Genomic DNA, 6,358 nt, shown 5'->3' on the forward strand with positions numbered 1-6,358 from the left:
AGTGATGACATACTAGTGTTTGGTAACACTGAAGCCGAACATGCAAACAATCTCAAAGCCTGTATGGAAAGACTGAGAGATAAAAACCTTACCTTAAATAAAGCTAAGTGCGAATTCTTCAAACGCAGCGTTGAATTCTACGGACACATATTTAGTGATACCGGAGTATCACCAGATCCTAAAAAGATTGTCTCACTCCAAAAGGCTGCAGCACCGACTTCTAAAGAACAAACGCGATCGCTCCTAAGCATGACACAATACGTTGCTAGATTCATTCCAAACTATGCTACCATAACAACACCGCTCAGAAAACTCACTCACAAAAACACGCCATGGTTCTGGGGTGAAGAAGAACAGCAGGCATTCGACAAACTAAAGAAAACGCTAACCAGCTCGCACGTCATGGCCTACTTTGATCCAGAAAAGAAATCAACGGTCATAACTGACGCGAGTCCAAGTGGACTCGGGGCCATACTGAGCCAAAACGGTCAACCGCTAGCATACGCGAGTCGCGCGCTTACAAGTGTCGAAACTAGGTACTCTCAAATAGAGCGTGAAGCACTAGGAGTCATATGGGGAATCCAACACTTCCACTTGTACTTATGTGGCAGCGAGTTCGATGTAGTGACCGATCACAAACCGCTTCTTACGCTATTCAATAATCCCGCATCGAAACCACCACCACGTATCGAAAGATGGATATTAAAAATCCAAGCCTACGACTACACCCTGAAGTACCAACCAGGCAATACAAATCCGGCTGACTATATGTCAAGACACAGCCTTACAATGAGCAACAAGACGAAACTGGACATCGCAGCAGAAGAACATGTCAATCTTGTAACAAACAACGCAATCCCTAAATCACTTACTCTGGAACAAGTTCGACGTGAAACGGCAAATGATGGTCTCATACAAACATGCATTAAGGCCATCACTCGCAACAAATGGCACGAGGCTCTAAAAAATCAAGATGACCTCCATTCCGATCTCCAGTGCATGCACAAAGTTCGCAATCAGCTAACATTCGACCAAAAAAACAACATACTCCTACGTGATCACCGCATAGTCATACCCAAGGCACTTAGAAACACAGTAATAGACATCGCCCATGAAGGACATCAGGGCATAGTAAAGACGAAGCAACTCCTCCGAGAAAAAATATGGTTTCCCGGAATAGACCGCATGGTCGAATCAAAAGTAAAACACTGCATACCATGTCAAGCGACGGTGACTGAAAAGAACCACAATGAACCGCTTCAGATGTCGAAACTTCCTAACGGACCATGGGAGGAAATTAGTATTGACTTTAAAGACCTCCCTACTGGCGAGCATCTTCATCACAGTGGAAGTTGTTAAATCAACATCAGCAAAGACAGTTATTCCCAAGATAGACACAGTATTCGCTAATTTTGGAATACCCAGTATAATTCGCACCGACAATGGACCACCATTCAACAGTCACGAGTTTTCTCAATTCACGAAGTACCTTGGCACTCATCACCGCAAAATAACTCCACTATGGCCGCAAGCAAACGGAGAGGTGGAAAGAGTAATGCGTAATCTGAAAAAGGTCTACAAAACCGCAGTGGCCGAAGGTGTTAACTATAAACAATCACTCAATCAATACCTCAGAAATTACAGAGCCACCCCACACAACACCACAGGCAAACCTCCAGCATCTCTGATTTTTAGACATACCTTCAAAGTAAGACTCCCAGAAATAATCAAACAATCAAGCATCAATCAGAATGCAGTCAGAGACAAAGATAACGCTCAAAAATCAAAAATGAAGGACTACGCAGAAAGACGAAAGAAACCTCGAAAGAAACAAATCGAAGTTGGTGACATGGTCCTCGTAAAAGAAAGCGGCATACTAACATCAACGAAAACACCATATAAAACTAAACCATACAAGGTAACTAAAACAAACGGAACAATGATTACCGCAATGCGAGGACAGCACGGGATCACTCGAAACTCATCATTCTTCAAACTTCTCAACAATCATGTCGCAAACACAAATACAGACAGCGAAGACGACTATCTCACAGATGATGATTCTCCCGGAAAACATCCCATAACAACAAATAATGCAAGGCGCAATCCTCAAAGAGTTCGACAGCCACCAGTTTATCTCAAAGACTATGTTCCATAAGTTAATCGTAACTCTGATAGTATTAATAATGATCAGCACTGATAATTACAAATCTGAACTCATAATAACATTTCTATAACACCGCAGATTGTCAATGCTTGGCAACCGAATTGTTTGAAGTTATTGTTTTTAAAGTTATTGTGTTTAAAGTTTATTTTTCTAGTTTTTATGTAAAAGATGGAGGGATGTAGTGTCGTGTTTGGCACACCATAGTTAGTTGTGTCGCGTTTGGCACACCATAGGTTGTTGTTGCTAGTAATAAAGCAAAGAATAGTAACTCTCCCAAAATCGTGTCTTATTCATTTGTATTTATTACACAACATTACAAGTGATTCCTACAGCTTTTAGATTTATCCACAACAAATTGTGTTGTTAAAATCCCTGTACTATAAATACAGTGATTCCTACAGCTTTTAGATTTATCCACAACAAATTGTGTTGTTAAAATCCCTGTACTATAAATACAGGGATTCCTACAGCTTTTAGATTTATCCACAACAAATTGTGTTGTTAAAATCCCTGTACTATAAATACAGGGATTCCTACAGCTTTTAGATTTATCCACAACAAATTGTGTTGTAAAAATCCCTGTACTATAAATACAGGGATTCCTACAGCTTTTAGATTTATCCACAACAAATTGTGTTGTTAAAATCCCTGTACTATAAATACAGGGATTCCTACAGCTTTTAGATTTATCCACAACAAATTGTGTTGTTAAAATCCCTGTACTATAAATACAGTGATTCCTTTCAGCTTATAGATTTATCCACAACAAATTGTGTTGTTAAAATCCCTGTACTATAAATACAGTGATTCCTACAGCTTTTAGATTTATTCACAACAAATTGTGTTGTTAAAATCCCTGTACTATAAATACAGTGATTCCTACAGCTTTTAGATTTATCCACAACAAATTGTGTTGTTAAAATCCCTGTACTATAAATACAGTGATTCCTACAGCTTTTAGATTTATCCACAACAAATTGTGTTGTTAAAATCCCTGTACTATAAATACAGTGATTCCTACAGCTTTTAGATTTATCCACAACAAATTGTGTTGTTAAAATCCCTGTACTATAAATACAGTGATTCCTACAGCTTTTAGATTTATCCACAACAAATTGTGTTGTTAAAATCCCTGTACTATAAATACAGTGATTCCTACAGCTTTTAGATTTATCCACAACAAATTGTGTTGTTAAAATCCCTGTACTATAAATACAGTGATTCCTACAGCTTTTAGATTTATCCACAACAAATTGTGTTGTTAAAATCCCTGTACTATAAATACAGGGATTCCTACAGCTTTTGGATTTATCCACAACAAATTGTGTTGTTAAAATCCCTGTACCATAAATACAGTGATTCCTACAGCTTTTGGATTTATCCACAACAAATTGTGTTGTTAAAATCCCTGTACTATAAATACAGTGATTCCTACAGCTTTTAGATTTATCCACAACAAATTGTGTTGTTAAAATCCCTGTACTATAAATACAGTGATTCCTACAGCTTTTAGATTTATCCACAACAAATTGTGTTGTTAAAATCCCTGTACCATAAATACAGTGATTCCTACAGCTTTTGGATTTATCCACAACAAATTGTGTTGTTGAGTGGAAAATATTATTGTCTTGGTCACAATACACTTAGATTGTCATGGTCTAATTATTACATGATTTCTTGATTTAAAATACAACTTAGCATCATTAATCATAACTACCGTAGTTATTAATACAAACAAATAGCAACATTATTATCATCAGTATCATTTTATCCCCATCAAACACCTATTTGCTGCTGTCATACCCCATCCCCTTATAAATTTGATTAAAAAAAATGTTTTTCATTTATCAAATTATTATTTTACTTTAAAGACGTACTGTCCCCTGAAAAAAATAATTCTTAACAATTTTCTTTTAATATTCAACTTTAATGTCACATAATAGTTATCCATTTTGACCAAAAATTGGATAGAAAAAATGTATTTACCTGAAGAAACTGTAATTTAAAGCAAAAAATAGTCAAATTGGCTGCCAGCCAATGGGTTTTTGGTTGAATTTAACCATTTATTTTGTCATTTTATACGTGAAAAAATATTTTTTTCTACGAAAGTGATTAACTTGATTAAAACTTAAAAAAAAAAAACCTATCCAAAGTCTGATTTAATAATAATAATAATATCCTGGATTTATATAGCGCCTAATGTTGTGAAACCTTATTATCCCAGTCATTTTTTGGATCAAACACGTATGGAAACATACTCCCATAATGCAGCTAGTAATCAGCGCAAAGTTGTGTCTTGATCTAACCGGGTTCCCATTTATACACCTGGATGGAGAGAGGCAAACGTAAGTAAAGTATCTTGCCTAAGGATACAAGCAATGCAGCGAGAGTTGGATTCGAACCTCGATCTCCAGTCAGTAGTCGAACGTCCAACACACTGCGCCACACGCCCTTCACACTGCGCCACATTTAATTAGTTATCCGCTTGGTATACCAAGCGGATAACTCCTTGTTATTGTATGAGATCAACAGTTTTTTTCTGTATTATTCTTCTTTCCTTCCTTCCTTTTTGTGAGTCGCGTTTCTCTAAAATGTGTAAACATAACATTTCATAACTTTGACAACATATGGGCATTTACGTGAAGTTGTGCACCTCCTATTTTTGAATGACGTCATAGTTGCGCAACGTGACTTACGCGCAATTTTATGAATTTCAATGATTGATCATAGATTAAAAACCAAAAGTCATTTAGTATTGACACTTTGACAAAATTTAAGTCATATCAGGGGCAAACTTTCTACGGATTAAAAATGGCATGTTTCACAAGAAGTTACGCGCGCACGCGCATTTAAAATTTCAAAATGCGCAAAATTAATTTCTAATCAACTTTTTATGCGTTTCTTGTCATTTTGAGCATGTCAAAAATTCCCACGGGCGCGCAATTTTTTACGCACGCTGTGCGCACGTAGCGTTAAAAACATATTTTTTTCTCTTGAATTATATTTTTCAAGCCTTTCCTAGTAATTTTGAAAACAATTTAGACATTTTCCAGTTTAAATAACGCCATACGAACACGTTGAATTAGACAATTTGTGTGCGTTTTTTATGAAAAAGCTTAAAAAATCGTCAAAATTATGTCTTTTTTTAAACAGTCATAGTTTCTAAAGTAAACCGTGAACCGTTTATTTTTATTACAAAATCTAGAAGTTGATGAGTTGTAGATATCGGATCATGCATCGATAAGGCTAAAAATACATTGTGACGTCATCGTATGGCCACACGAATGTAAAATATAGGATTTTTGTCTCTTTCGTTATTGCTCATCACATGCAATGGAGCGCATCACGCTTATCTGTATTCCTTTTTCTCCTACATTTATATGTTGTGTAGGTCAATCATCTTTCTTTAGCATGAGATAAAAATATTTTAATTTTTATGACGTCATCATGCCTAAAAATGTTAATTACGTGGGTCATTAATTTCATCTTTACAGTAAATTTTAATATGTAATGGCTCGTAAGAATAAAACGTGATAATCACGATTAAAACGTTTTCTGGAAGCTATTGGATTGTAGATACGAATTCATGTAAACATTTTGCCAATCGGATGTTGTGTTATGTTACTGGCTCATATGGCCAGTTAAATAAAAAAAGTCGTATTTTCATATTTTGCGTATTAGTTCATCACATTTAAAAGGGTGCGCATCTATATTTTAAGTATTCAAATTTCTTCTAGACGTTAATATGTTGTTCCTGAGATAATTTTCTTCTGAAATTGCTATCTAAGTGTTTCATTTTGATGCCGTCGCCATGTTAAAAATTGGAATAAATGGCGGGTCCCGTAATTTCACCTATTCTACACTGTATGTAATATGTATACAGATTATACTGTTTGCATGTATATACTATATGACACAAAATTGACAGAATTCAGCACTAACAGCATATCATATTTTTCAGTTCTTGTCATAATGCCATAATCTTTATCTGTGTGCAATATTCCAATGTATGACGTGCACGTGGCGTTTGTCGTGGTGCGGATAACTAACTCGTCAAAGTGACGAGTTTCATGTCTAGTTAATCTTCATTTTTCATGTTTTTGGGGACAATATATCTTTAACATGTTTATAGCTGCAATATACACTTTGAAACAATAAGATTGTAGGGGCATCTCTAATTGTCCATCTAAC

The sequence above is a fragment of the Antedon bifida genome, chromosome 3 (genome assembly GCF_963402885.1).
Source record: "Antedon bifida chromosome 3, ecAntBifi1.1, whole genome shotgun sequence".
Classification (NCBI taxonomy): Eukaryota; Metazoa; Echinodermata; class Crinoidea; order Comatulida; family Antedonidae; genus Antedon; species Antedon bifida.